This window comes from Trachemys scripta, chromosome 3 (genome assembly GCF_013100865.1).
Source record: "Trachemys scripta elegans isolate TJP31775 chromosome 3, CAS_Tse_1.0, whole genome shotgun sequence".
In the NCBI taxonomy this organism is placed as follows: domain Eukaryota; kingdom Metazoa; phylum Chordata; order Testudines; family Emydidae; genus Trachemys; species Trachemys scripta.
Window position 1 is genome coordinate 137,708,921 of NC_048300.1, and position 13,779 is coordinate 137,722,699.

A 13,779-nucleotide genomic window follows, 5' to 3' on the forward strand; every position below is an offset into this window, starting at 1 on the left:
CGATTGCGCTCCATGCAATTGGGATCCTCAATGAGAGGGTATAAAGGAACTTCTGGGGAATGGGAGGTACAGATCTTATGTATGAGCACTTTACAGCAAGCGAGCAAAAGAAAAAGAACAAAACATATCACAACACCTGTGAGCAGGAGGCGAACAATGCCTCCCCCTAGTCTCCCTAGACCAGGTAACCAACCCCAAAGGGAATCAAAAATAGTGGGTTCCCCTTCCTGGGCCTTCCACTGGTTCAAGGCCTGTTCGGCTGACAAGATGTGCTTGTTAATATCCTGTGAAAACTCTGGGACATAGGTACAACATTCTTCTCCAATAAGGGCACAGACCCCGCCCCGTGAGGCTAACACATAATCTAGGGCCTGTCGGTTTTGCAGAGCCAGCAATCGAAGCTGGTATAGCTCGGAGCTTATGCCTTTTTCTATGGCCAGGGTATCATTGGCAAACTGGGTGAGAAATTTAGAAAGTCTCCTGTAGAGTTGGGTTAGCCGTCCCACCCCATAAGTAGGGATGACTATCATTCCAAACCTGTCTCCCTCACCGATGGGTTCAATGGTAGCTCTCAAGGACCGATAGTACCTGGGGCGACCTGAGGGAGCCTGGGTTAGAACACAGAGGGGAGGAGCGAGATAGCCTTTATAACAGCTACCATGCCAACCATGAGGAAGCCATTTGTAGGCACTATTACCACAAACCCAGAATGCTTCACCATAACTAACCTTTCCATTGTTACCTTGTAGGTCTTGTAGGGTGGCTTGTGGGGAAAGGGCAAAGAATGCAGTGCCGGTTTGCCAACCGGTGGCATTTAGTACAGGGATAGTGAGACTTATACCAGGACCAATATAAAATCTACATGTACTAATGCCGGCAAACCAGGTATGATTACTTGTACTGGCTTGCTAAAAACATATGAGACCAGTGGGTGGAGAGCATAAACGAATGGGCTGGGGCTTAAGAGTGCTACTATAGTGGGAATTCCAAGAGCCATTGTGTAGGCCATACGGAGCTTCCGCGGTACAGTTAGATCGCAAACTTAAATTGTCAGAGGTGCTGCTGCTGGTAACCATCCACCTTTGACAAAAGTCTGACCAATTTTGGGGAACTACTCTCCAGGGCAATTCTGGGGAGTCTGGGCACATATCCAACACTGGGAGAGATTGAACTCACGGGCAAAGGCAATTTTTAGGGCCTCATAGGTATTGGTAGCCGTATCTGTAGGGATGGCTCCCCATCCTGCATGCGATGTGGGTGAAACAGTAGGTAACAGAAGGATTGCTTCTGTGACAAAAAGGAATGTTGTGAGAGACTCTAAACCTGAACCCATATTGTGATTACAACAACCCAAATGCCCAGAAGATAAAAATCAGTGACACCAAACAAATCAAAAAATAAAAGGACCGGGACCATAGGCTAGTTCGGCCTTCTGTGAATAGATAGAACCAATGCTCAGGGTTTTCGTGGAGAGTGCGCTGTGGCTGTTCAAAGAAATCACCAGGCATTCCCAGTCACCCTTACTGTCTTTTGAATAACAGCTTAAGTCCCAAATCGTCACTGGCAGTTTTCTCTGCAGGCTGGACAGTCCACTGTTCAGGAGTGGGTACTGCTTTCAGTCGAGAGTGATGAATCCAGTTCTTGTGTCCTTTGACCTTTGCTGCCGTGTGGGAGACCTGCAGGATGGTGTGGGGTCCCTTCCACTTCTCTTGGAGAGGCTCGTCCTTCCAGGTCCGAACAAGAATGGAGTCACCTGGCTGCAAGGAGTGGACCGGGGCATCCAGCAGAAGAGGCTGTGAATCTTTGGTGTATCTGTGAAGAGAAGAAAGAACAGCAGACAGAGAGCATATGTACTGAGACCAGAACCCACACCCCATTTCCCACTCTCCTGCCAGAACCGGTGTACTGTTCAGAGGCCATGCCCTTCCAAACATAATTTCAAAAGGACTAAGCCCTAACCTGCCCTTGGGGAGAGCACGAATGTGGAGTAACACAAGGGGCAAAGCATCAGGCCACCTAAGAGAGGCCTCCTGACAGACCTTTGAGAGGTGTCGCTTGAGTGTCTGATTTGTGCATTCTACTACTCCACTGGCTTGTGGTTGCCATGGTGTGTGGACCTTCCAGGGGATTTGCAAGGCACTTGATATCTTTTGAACAACTTGAGATGTGAAGTGTGTTCTGTTATCAGATTCCATCCACTGTGGGAGTCCGAAGCAGGGAATGATCTCCTTGACAAACTTAAGAGCCACCGTTTTGGCAGTGTTGTTACGACATGGGAAGGCTTCGGGCCATCCGCTGAATCGATCCACCAAGACGAGGAGGTACCTGTACCCTTGGGTCCGGGGAAACTCAGTAAAGTCTATTTGCCACACCAATCCTGGGCCTGGGGTAGGTTCCAGGGTGGCTGGTGGCACTGCTACTCCTGGTCGAGGGTTATTTTTTTGGCAGATTAAACATTCAGCCTGTACCTGGGATGCTAGGGGTTTAAGTTCAGAGGTTAGAAAATATTTATTCATAAGCTGGGTGAGAGCCTCTCTGCCTGCATGGGTGGTTTGATGCAGTTTTTGCAACACTGGTCGAATCAGGCCCTTGGGCAGGAGGATTTTTCCCTCTGTGGAATAAAGCCATCCCTTCTTTTCTTGGAGACTGAGCCTGTCAGCCAGGTTTCTGTCATCATGGGAGTACTGAGGGGCTGCAAGCTCACCCACTGATGGGATGAGGGCATGCATTTGGGCATTCTCCTCTGTTGGTGATTTCAGGGTAGCAGCACTTTTGGCTTCCCTGTCTACTCTGGCATTGCCTGTGGTTACATCTTGATCTTCCTTTTGATGGGCTTTGCAATGCACCACTACTACTGCTGAGGGGAGTTGTACTGCTTCTAACAGCTGGAGAATTTGATACCCATGCTTAACCGGGGAGCCTTGGGCTGTTAGCATTCCCCTTTGCTTCCACAGACCAGCATGAGCATGCAATACCCCAAAAGCATACTTTGAGTCAGTAAAGATATTAACCCATTTGTCTTTTGCCAGCTCGAGTGCACGAGTTAGGGCCACTAGTTCAGCAAGCCGGGCAGATGTCCCAGCAGGTAAACTCTCAGCTTCCACGGTATCATGGAGAGACACAACAGCATAACCAGCCCTACTTTGCCCATCCACATCGGCACTACTGCCATCGGTATACCATTCCAAGTCAGCATTTGGGAGCGGTTGATCTTTTACATCTGGGTGGCTGGAGTATGGGGCATCTATGATTTCCAGACAGTCATGTTCCTACTTTTCTGTCTCTGGTAGCAAGGTAGCTGGATTAAGGGAGGGACAGGTTTGCAGGGTAACTTCAGGGTTCTCTAACAGTTTTGCCTGGTACCGAGCAACCCGAGCCTGGGTGAGCCAGAGACCACCCTTAGTGTCCAGCAGGGCTTGTACCATATGGGGAATATACACTTGCACAGTTCCTCCCAGAGTCAGTTTTTCAGCTTCCCCAAGCACTAGGGCAGTGGCTGCGACTGCCCTCAAGCATGCAGGCCACCCCTTTGCAACTTGATCCAGTTGTTTAGAGAAATAGGATACAGGACGTTTCCAGGTGCCTAATAACTGAGTAAGCACTCCCAGGGCTACCCCTTTTCTTTCATGCACATACAGTTGGAACGGCTTAGAGAGATCTGGTAGACCCAGGGCTGGGGCTTCCATCAGCTTCCTTTTCAAGATTTTAAATGCCCTGTCCGCCTCTGGGGACCAGTGAAAGGGGTCATGATCTGCTCCCTTAACACATTCATACAGAGGTTTAGCCCACAGTCCATACTCTGGGATCCATATTCTGCAAAAGCCTGCCATGCCCAAAAATGCCCTGAGCTGTTTACGGTTGCTTGGGATAGGAACTTGGCAGATAGCCTCCTTTCTCTCGTTTGAGAGCTGCCTCTCCCCCTGCCGTATGTGAAAACCCAGATACTGTACTTCTGAGAGAGCAATTTGAGCCTTGCTCCGAGCTACCCGGTATCCTCGGAGTCCAACAAAGTTCAGGAGGCTCACAGTGGCTTTGAGACAAGGGATCAGACCCACAGCAGCAATTAGCAAGTCATCTACGTATTGCAGGAGGAGGACTCTGTCCGAATTATTCCACTCCTCCAAGTCTCTGGCCAGAGCCTGGCCGAAAAGCGTGGGGGAATTTTTAAATCCCTGGGCCAATACTGTCCAGCAAAGCTGCTTTTTAACCCTTCTGTTGTCCTCCCACTCGAAGGAGAATATCTCCTGAGATTGAGTGTCGACTGGAATCGTGAAAAAAGCGTCTTTTAAATCTAGGTCCGAGAAATGGGTATACTGCCCCCCTATAGAGGCCAACAGTGTATATAGATTTGGAACAAGGAGGTGCAGACTCTTAACCCGCTCATTGACTGACCTGAGGTCCTGTACCAGCCGATACGTGCCATTGGGCTTTTGTACAGGCAGAATGGGGGTGTTCCAAGCTGACTGGCATTCTCGTAGTACACCGTACTTTAGGAACCGATCTATAGTCTCTTGCAGTCTCTCTCTGGCTTCCCTCTTAATCGGATACTATTTGATTTGCACTGGGCTTTTTCCTGGGAGGAGCTGAATATGAACAGGAGTTTGATGGGTTGCCTTCCCTGGGACCCCTGATGCCCAGACAAGGGGATACACCTGGTCCTCCCACTGGTTCCACTCTGGGGCTTGCATGGCTGAGGGTTCAACTGCAAGGGTCATTATCCAAGCATTCTCAGGGGGTAAGGTGAGAGTTATATCATCTTGAGTGAAATGCAGGGTGGCACCTAAGTGAGAAAGCAGATCCTGTCCTAGTAGGGGTGTTGGACAATCAGGGAGGTAAACCAGCTTGTGAGATACAGTTTTGTTTCCCAAAGCACATTCCGCTGGGCATATACTGGGCACTTAGTTCCTTTCCCTGTGGCACCCACCACTGTGAGGGAATCTGCCACTGGCAGCTGGAGGGGTTGATTTACAGCGGTCTGTGCTGCTCCAGAGTCTACTAAAAAGTCTATTTCTGAATTTCCCACCCTCATTTTTACTCGGGGTTCCGGGGGCAGGATGGTCCATCTCCCCTGACACCCCTAGTCTTGATCCTCCACTGCCATCATAGGGGTACCTTCCCTTTCAGGGCACTCATTTTTCCAATGTCCCTCCTTTCGGCATATGGCACACTGGTTGTGACCCAGGCACCTTTCCTGGGAACCGGGGCACCCACGTCCACGGCCTCTCATTCCCCGGCCCCTTTCACCTTTCTGTGACCTTCCTCTGCCACCGCTACTACCTTCATTTTCACTTGCCTTTTTTCCTTCTCTCCCTCTCTCAGGGCATAAGCCCTATTTGCAGTCTCCAAAATCTGAGCCATAGACATTCCCATTAAATCCTCCTTTTTCTGCAGTTTCCTTTTAATATCAGGGGCCGCACGGCTGGTAAAGATACCCTTTATAATTGCCTCAGTTGCCTGATCGTCTGGGTCTGCGCAAGTACTCTGCCGGATGGTGTCCCGAATGCGCTGCAGGAAAGCCACCGGACTCTCTTTTGATTCCTGGATTAGCTCATAAGGTTTTGCCCAATTGTTATGTCTGACAGCCGAGTGCCAGAGGCCATACATAAGCAGTTCCTTATAGGAGTTAAGCATCCTCAAATCCCACCCCCTCATTCGGATTCCACCGGGGGTCCGCTATGGGGACCGCAACCTCAGGCAGGGGCTTGCCTTCTCTGTCCTCATTATGCCTTCTCTGTGCCTCCTCCCTAGCCTTAGCTATAACCTGATTCTGCTCCACCTCAGACAACAAGGTTCTCATAAGTATATTGCAATCATCCCAGTCAGGGTTATGGCTAGCTAGACACCCTTTAAAGATTGAAATAAACTTGCTTGGATTCATTGAGAATTCCCCTGCTTCTGCCTTAAAGGCAGCTAGGTGCACTGGGTTAAAAGGAACATGAGAATACACTGGCACAATCTGGGCTGCGTGATCCTGCGTTCCTGGACGGGCTACCACATTCTCAGTAATCAACGGATACAATCCCATGGAGGGGGTACTCTCTGGAGCCTGTGGGGGTGTTGGAGCCGAAGGGGATACCGATTCCGCCATTACAACTGTGGGAGGGTTCTGGGGATTAGCAGCAGGTACTACCGAGTTTGTCGGAGTCAAATGGCACTTGTGCAAAATATCAGTCCTATTTCTTAACATCATAAACGTATACTCGTAGAGGTGTTCATTCCATTTACCTGTTCGCTGACAAAACAAAAGTAACTGAAGGACTGTGTTGTAATTAAGTGATCCTTCCAGTGGCCACCTTTCCTGGCGTTCTAGCTGATATTGAGGCCAGTCAACTGTACAGAACCTTTTTAGTTTACTCCTAAACATCGAATCTGACCCAAACACATCCCAATTTGCTAGGATGCATTCTAAGGGCGTACACTGTGCCCCGCCGGCTGTACTCTGTCCCTGCCCCATACTCTAGGGAGACACTGGGCGTCCCCAGGTCAAAACAGGTAAAGTCCCCACTGGACTGTTCCTACTTATCCAAGGGTCCAGTTCCTCACCATCGCCAACAACTGCTTCTCCACTGTCTGAGCACGTTGCACCATTGTGCCCTCCGGGGTTGATCACACCACGTCTCCGCCGAGGCCCCCGATGAAGTCACCGGTGCGCGCTGAGCGTTGGTCATCACCGTAATCCATCGGCCGCCAGGAGGGATCCGGGCAAGGCTAAATTTCAGCCTCGAGCCCCACGTTGGGTGCCAAAACTATTGCCGGCCCAGAGGGCCCGAGGGAGCAACAGGGGGTTCCTTGCCTGGTGTGCGTCGCACCAATAGACACACCAGGGTGGAGAAGCAAACCAAATTTATTCGAGATCTCAAAAAGGCACTCAGGAGACCAGCATGTCTCAAATCAGAAGCGCAACAACTACAAGCAAGTTTCCCATTTTATATTCCAAGCTGTTTTGTGTAAGCCCTTTGTTCTGTTTCCCCCTCTACCCCTCCCTTCCCAACAGCAGTTACAGCAGGCACTACATTGTGGCGGGTTAGAAAAGTTCTCGTCCGCATGTTTATCTTTGGCCTTGTAGGCCTTTACATAGTAGACTTCCCCCTTCCTCTCCTCCTTCCTTATCACTATTGCTCTTGCTAGTGAGAGCGAAACTGCAGCTGTCTGCTAAAAAAGCTGACCGTCACATATTCTGATTTTAGGCTGGTTAGCACTGGGGCTGGTTAAAGTTCACAAGATGGAGTTGCTTTAGCTCACTTAGACCCAGAGCAGGGGGGTTTCATCGGCACTTATGGCCTTCCACCCCCCTGGTAGCTATGCCTAGTGACATCAACACCAGTAAGGGGTAACTCAAGATAGGGTTAGTCTGCCTTGTGGCTTTGTACACAACTTTGGGGGACTGGGCCTGAGGTTCCTCTGTGTGCGCTGTCATGTGTGCCAGTGTGTCACCCCAGACCAGACCCACTTAGACAAACCACCAGGAGCAAAGTTTTATTCTGTAAGGAAATCTAGAACAGGATTATAGTTCCAGCAGCCTCCTCTCTTCCTGCCTCATGCTCCCAGCTTCAGTGCTAAAACTTCCTGCTGGCAGGGCAAAGGATACTTCCCAGCAGGAACCAGGAAGTTCTCCAAACGTGCAGCAGTTTGTAGTCCACAACTGGTACTTCCCACCACTGCTGCTGAAGCACACTGGGGCTTGCGCTATACCAGGATGAGGATCCCAAAAGCCCCAGTAGGGAGATTGGTTTCATGACTTCTTATTTGATCTCTATCTGAAAAGGGGTATTATGTTTATATGTTGGAACCAGTGAGGCGCTTGGGACATGACGGAGGCAATGTAATCATTCTGAAGGACCAGGAGTCTGAAACCAAGACAACAATGGTGAGCTGAAGCTTCCTCCAACACAGCATAAGGCACTGACTCAGGCCCCATATAAAGATTTTGATATTTTGAAATCTTTTAAAATAGAATAGAGAGAGGATGATAGGAAACCCGTTCAAAATATACAAAAATCTAGGTAAAATGTTCACCTAAACTTTATTAATTTTACTTCAGAGGCTCAGAGAAAGCTCTTGCCACTGATTGATGTTGTCTTCTAGTTGTAGGATGGAAGGTTCTAAATTAGTTTTTACAAGTTTTTTTAAATGTTCCTTACTATTTTTATCCCCAAGTATTTAATTTCCTCTGACTGCCTCTGAAAATTTCACTGGGAGAAAGCCCCCACTATAAAGCAGCCAGGAGATTTCAAGTAGTTCCAACTTCTCTCAGTTAATTCTATAGCCTGAAAGTGAGTCAAAATCTTGGATTAACACTAGAAGGTTAAGCACTGTGATTTTGGGGTCCATTATAGACAGGAGGTCATCATTGGTGTATAGCATCAAACCGTACTCCAAATGGGCAAATCTTGATGCTCCAAATATTCAGGTGACAGCGTATGGTGATTGCCCTGGGCTTGAAGGCCAGAGCAAACAGGAGAGGGGCCAGTGGATAACCCTGTCTAGTGCCTCTGAGAAAGTTAAATGAGTCTGAAAATTATGCCGGTAGTTAAGAGATGGTATGTGGAGTCCTTATATAAAAGTTTAACCTATGCTATAAAAAAAGGCCCCAGACTAAATCTCTGGAGAGTATATAATATGTATTCCCAGTTCACTTGATAAAAGGACTTTTCTGCATCCAAAGTTAGAAGTGCTTGGGATTCAGGGTCATCATGCTATCATGCTATTACACCTACTGTCTTAAGATATCCGAGCCATGCTGGCCTTTAATAAATCCCACTGAGCACAGCTTTCTCCAGCCTAAATGCCAACAGTTTGGCCAATATTTTTATATCATTATTAATTATGGAGATTGGTCTCTAATTCAAGCATGGCATGAGATCCTTACCTGGTTTGGGAATAGCTGAAGTTAAGTGTCACGACCGGGGCATGGGCTGTCTGATCTGGAGTCAGAGCAGGAGTCAGGCCAGGTCAGCTATCAGGAGGTCAGAGGCCAAGGCAAGCCAGAGGGCAAAACCGAGAGCCAGGTGTCAGGAGGCAGGCAGGGTTAGGAGATCAGTAGCAAGGAGCAGGTATTGCAGGAGAAACAGTCCTAAACAGGGAGATCCCAGTTGCATGGACAACCTTCTGTTCCTGTCCTGGGTTTATATAGAAGCTGTGAACCAATCGGGAGATATCCTGAGTATCCCAGATAACATAAATAATATTCACTGCCAGTTCTCTTTGGAACAGCACAGAGAGTCCTCTAGATTTTGAGGTGTCGCAGCAGTACCAACTCAATCTCGTTCCAACGTATGAGGCTCCTCTACAGTTAAATGAGTCTCCTGTAAAAATAGCGTGTCAACCTTGGCTGTTTACAACCAGACATCAATTTTCTTATATTTAACGTTGGTGTTAAATCCTTTCATGTTCCAAGAGATTTCTTTAAGAGACAGAGCCATAGCAGTGCTGTTTAGGCAATGGCATCTTAGAAAGGTTTTAAACCATAAATAGGAAAGAGAGATTAAGGTATATATGTCTGTTGCCCTGTGCCCCTTGCAAAAACCCTGGGGAGGAGGTGGGGGGTGGGAGGAGGAACTGTACTGGGACAGGAGACCCAGACATCTAGTTTTAGTTGCTTTGGCTTTGTGGAGAGGGAGCTGTACAGTTTGCATAGCTCTCATCTGCGTAGAAGAGGAACCTTACCAATCTTCTCGGGAACAGGCTGACTAGAATAGTCAGGAGGGCATTAAACTAATAAGAAAAGGGGAGGGTGAAAAGAGAGAACAAATGACCACTCATTTAGCACAAGATAATGATGTTGAGAACAAAATTAATCAAGAAACCAAAGGATGTGAAGAAAAGCATACAAGAAGATGGTGAGCTGTCTTGCTGGAGCGATGAGATGAGAGACGCTGAGACTCAACGGGTTTCTGAAGTCAGTGGACAAGGATGATACATATGATGGTACATATTGGCACTAACAACATGACTTCATGTGATACCTCACAAATTATATATGACTTCAGAGAACTTGGGAGGTTGTTAAAGGAGAGGAATGTCCAAGTAATCTTCTCGGAAATCCTTCCTATCCTGGCAGCAAAACAAGACTGACGGCAGAAGATTCTGGAAGTGAACCGCTGGCTAGGTAAGTGATGTCGGATAGAAGATTTTGTGGAGTATTGGTCCACCTTTGATAGGGAGAGGAGTCTGTATAGTTTGCCTGGCCGCCATCTCATAGAAGGGGAACAAAACTTCTAAAGGATAGACTAGTCAGGAGGATGTTAAAATTAATATCAAAAAGGTGGAACTAAAGGAGACCTAACTTAGCACAAAATAAAGTTGTCAAAAATAAAATTCATCAAGGCTGAAAGGGATTGAAGAGAAGAAAAATTTTAATGGTCTATACCCAGTGCTAGGAGCCCGGGTAACAAACAACAGGAACTGGAATTGCTTGTTTAAGAGCATAAAATCAATCTATTGGTGTTACTGAAACCTGGTGGGATGATCCCCACAATTGGAATGTTAAAATGAATAGTTATAACCTGTTTAGGAAGTACTGAGTGGGCAAAGGCAGAGGGTGAGTAGCACTGTAGGCAAAAATGGCATTACAGTACCTGTTTCAGAGTTGCTGAAAAGTTGGAAGAAAATGATCTTCAATGCTTATGAATCAATATCATAATTGATAAAGCACAAGATGGAGTACTAGTTGGTGTCTGCTACAGACCACCAACTCATACTAGGGAACAGGATAACTGGCTCCTTAAGCACGTATCTAGCAGAAAATAAGCTGTATTATCATGCAGACTTCAACCTTAGAGACATATTCTGGAATCATCCTTGTAATTTCTAAATACTGTAGATGACAATTTCCTAACCTACAAAGTGTTGCATCCAACACAGGGGAATTCTATATTAGACTTAGTCTTGACAGATACAGAGGAACTGATCACAGAACTAAAAATTAGTGGTAGCTTAGGTACAAGAGTTCATGACTTGATCACATTTGTTATGTGCAACAGAATAAAGTCCAAATCTATAATATATATACTTGGTGCTTTAAAAAGGTCAATTTCACAAAGCTGAAAACAATTATGAGCCAAACCATCTGAGAGGAAGAATTTAAACAGAAAAATATTCATGATGATTGGGAATATATATACAAATGGAAGAAAGGTTATGTTGATAGTAATGAATATAAATCAGAAGCTAGCTATAAATCAGGACTTGTAATACTTTAGCTCCTTTGGTTTTGAAAGTGCTCCAGCGCCTACTGAAAGCCACCCTATGACACACAATCTCCTTTGTGAAGTCTTGAAAGAGCAGTGTTTTAGAGGGGGCATTGCCCCAGTAAAGCTCTCCTTTTTCTCTTGCCTTGCATGGAATGGTTTCTTTGGTTGTGAACCCGAGAAACTTGAATATCGGGGCCCTGGAGGCAGCCATTGGGACTAGGGACCTTTGGGCTTTTTAAGTGTCAAATATAAAGTCCTCAAGCAGGACATGTATTTCCATTAAAAGTCTGGGGATAAATTCCAGGGGTTTATCTTGTTTTGCTCTCTCAGGGACTCCTATTAATCCAGGGATCAGTAACCTTTGGCATGCGCCTGCCAGGGTAAGCACCCTGGCAGGCCGGGCTGGTTTGTTTACCTGCCGTGTCCGCAGGTTCAACCGATCGTGGCTCCCACTGGCTGCAGTTCGCCACTCCAGGCCAATGGGGGCTGCGGGAAGTGGCAGCCAGCACATCCCTCAGCCCGCGCCGCTTCCCCATTGGCCTGGAATGTATTGTGGGGAGTCAAAGCAGAACAAACCTGTAAAATCCAGGACTGTTTGGAGGTCTACTTTAAAGTGGCCAGAGGCTTTAAAAAGGGTGTAAAAGATCAAATTCCCAGGTCTTGGACACATTTAAAGATGAACCCTGGGGTGAAAAAGCAGAAATCTTTTGCTATAAACTTGAAATAATGTAAGTAATAGAATACATCAGCTAAAATATATGAAGTCCCCCCTGGAAGTCTTCAGTTTTCACTTCACTCTTTCAGAATTCAACTTAATAGGCTACAAAGATAAATCATTTTAACAGCCACTATTCTGACATCTCTTGCCATTTTCCAGAAAATGTCAGCAACTGAAATGCAGAATAGAAATGCTGCTTCAGTTTTCTTTCAAGTAATTTATTTTCTTTGTCCTTTGACATTGAGCAACTGCAGCTAGGAAGGCTTAATTCCACAAGTAACTGCAATTAAGTGAAACGTGGTTAAAAGTGACATCAGATTCCAAATAGGCTTCAAATGAATTGAATTAAAATTTAAAGTACAAGAAAAAATAAAGAGCACTATAAGTGCCTGTAAAATATAATACAAGATATTTTCTTTTTTGAAGGCAGGCAGCTCTTGTGCTCTATTGGGACACGGCCTGTATAGCTAAGGCACAGCTAGGTCAATTTAAGAACAAAATTAAGAAAGATATCTTGAGATAGATAAAATTGCTGCCTAAGTGAGTTAAAAGCGTGACGTGAGCAAAGCCTTTCTCAGAACCTCTACTCCATCTTCCTTGACCTATCGGGCTACCTTTGAAATTGTCAGCTATGGTTAGGGTGACCAGATCACAAAAATAAAATAGCCAGACACATGGGGGGGCAGCCACAGGCTCACGCCCCCACCGGAGCCATGGGCAAGGTGTGCGCACAGCCCTAGGAAGCTACAGGTCGGAGGCGCATGTCCCTGGCTCCGGCCCCCACCACAAGCTGCAGAACAGGGGCGCACAGCCCTGGCTGCAGCCCCCGGCGACAGTCTCACTGACCGTCGCAAGCCGCAGGTTGGACGGGGGCGCACGGCTCCATCTGCAGCCCCCAGTTGCAAGGGGGGGTCACAGGGCTGGGGGTTGAAGTGTGGGGGGCGTTTCAGGGTGCTGACTCCAGGAGAGAGTTTGGGTGTAGGAGGGGGCTCAAGGCTGGGGGTTGTGATGCAGAAAGGCGTGCGGGTTCTAGGTGGAGCTTACCTCAAGCAGCTCCCCGGAAGTGGCGACAGCTCCCTCTGGGTCCTAGGCGGAGGCACGGCCAGGTGGCTGTGCACACTGCCTCACCCACAGGTGCTGCCCCCGCAGCTCCCATTGGCTGTGGTTCTTGGCCAATAGGAGCTGCATGCAGAGCCCCCCTGGCCGTCCCTATGGCTAGGACCCAGACGGAGCTGTTGCCATAATGTTCACCTGTAAACTTAAACTTAGCTTGGCTGAAACTGAGCTCTTGATCTCTCCCAATAAAGTTCTAACCTTTCCCCCTTCTCCATCATTACAGACAACATTACTGTCTTTTCAGTCACTCAGGCCTGTAATCTGAGTTTTGTCTTTCACTTAATCCTCTCTCTAGACCATAGATCCAGGCCACACCTAAACCTTGCTGCTAACCAGGGATGAAAGTAACTTAAAGGACTTACCGGTACGCCGGAGTCCTGAGCAGGGGTGTGGCCTCAGCTGGAAGAAGGGTGACCTCAACTGGAAGAGGTGTGGCCTTTAAATCACTCCAGAGCTACCAGCTGCAGAGGCGGCTGGGAGCCCCGCAGCTCAGGGGCGAATTAAAGGACCTGGGGCTCCAGCAGCCGGGCTCGGGCGGGGATTTAAAGGGCCCGGTGCTCCTGCCACTTCAGGGTAACGGCAGCCGGACTTCGGCGGTGATTTAAAGGACCCGTGGCTCTGGCCAGTGCGGGGAGCCCTGGGCCCTTTAAGCACTGCCAGCAGGGCTCGGGCAGTGCTTTAAAGGGCCTAGGGCTCCCCACAGAGGCCGGAGCCCTGGGTCCTTTAAATCACCGCCGGAGCCCTGCCGCCACT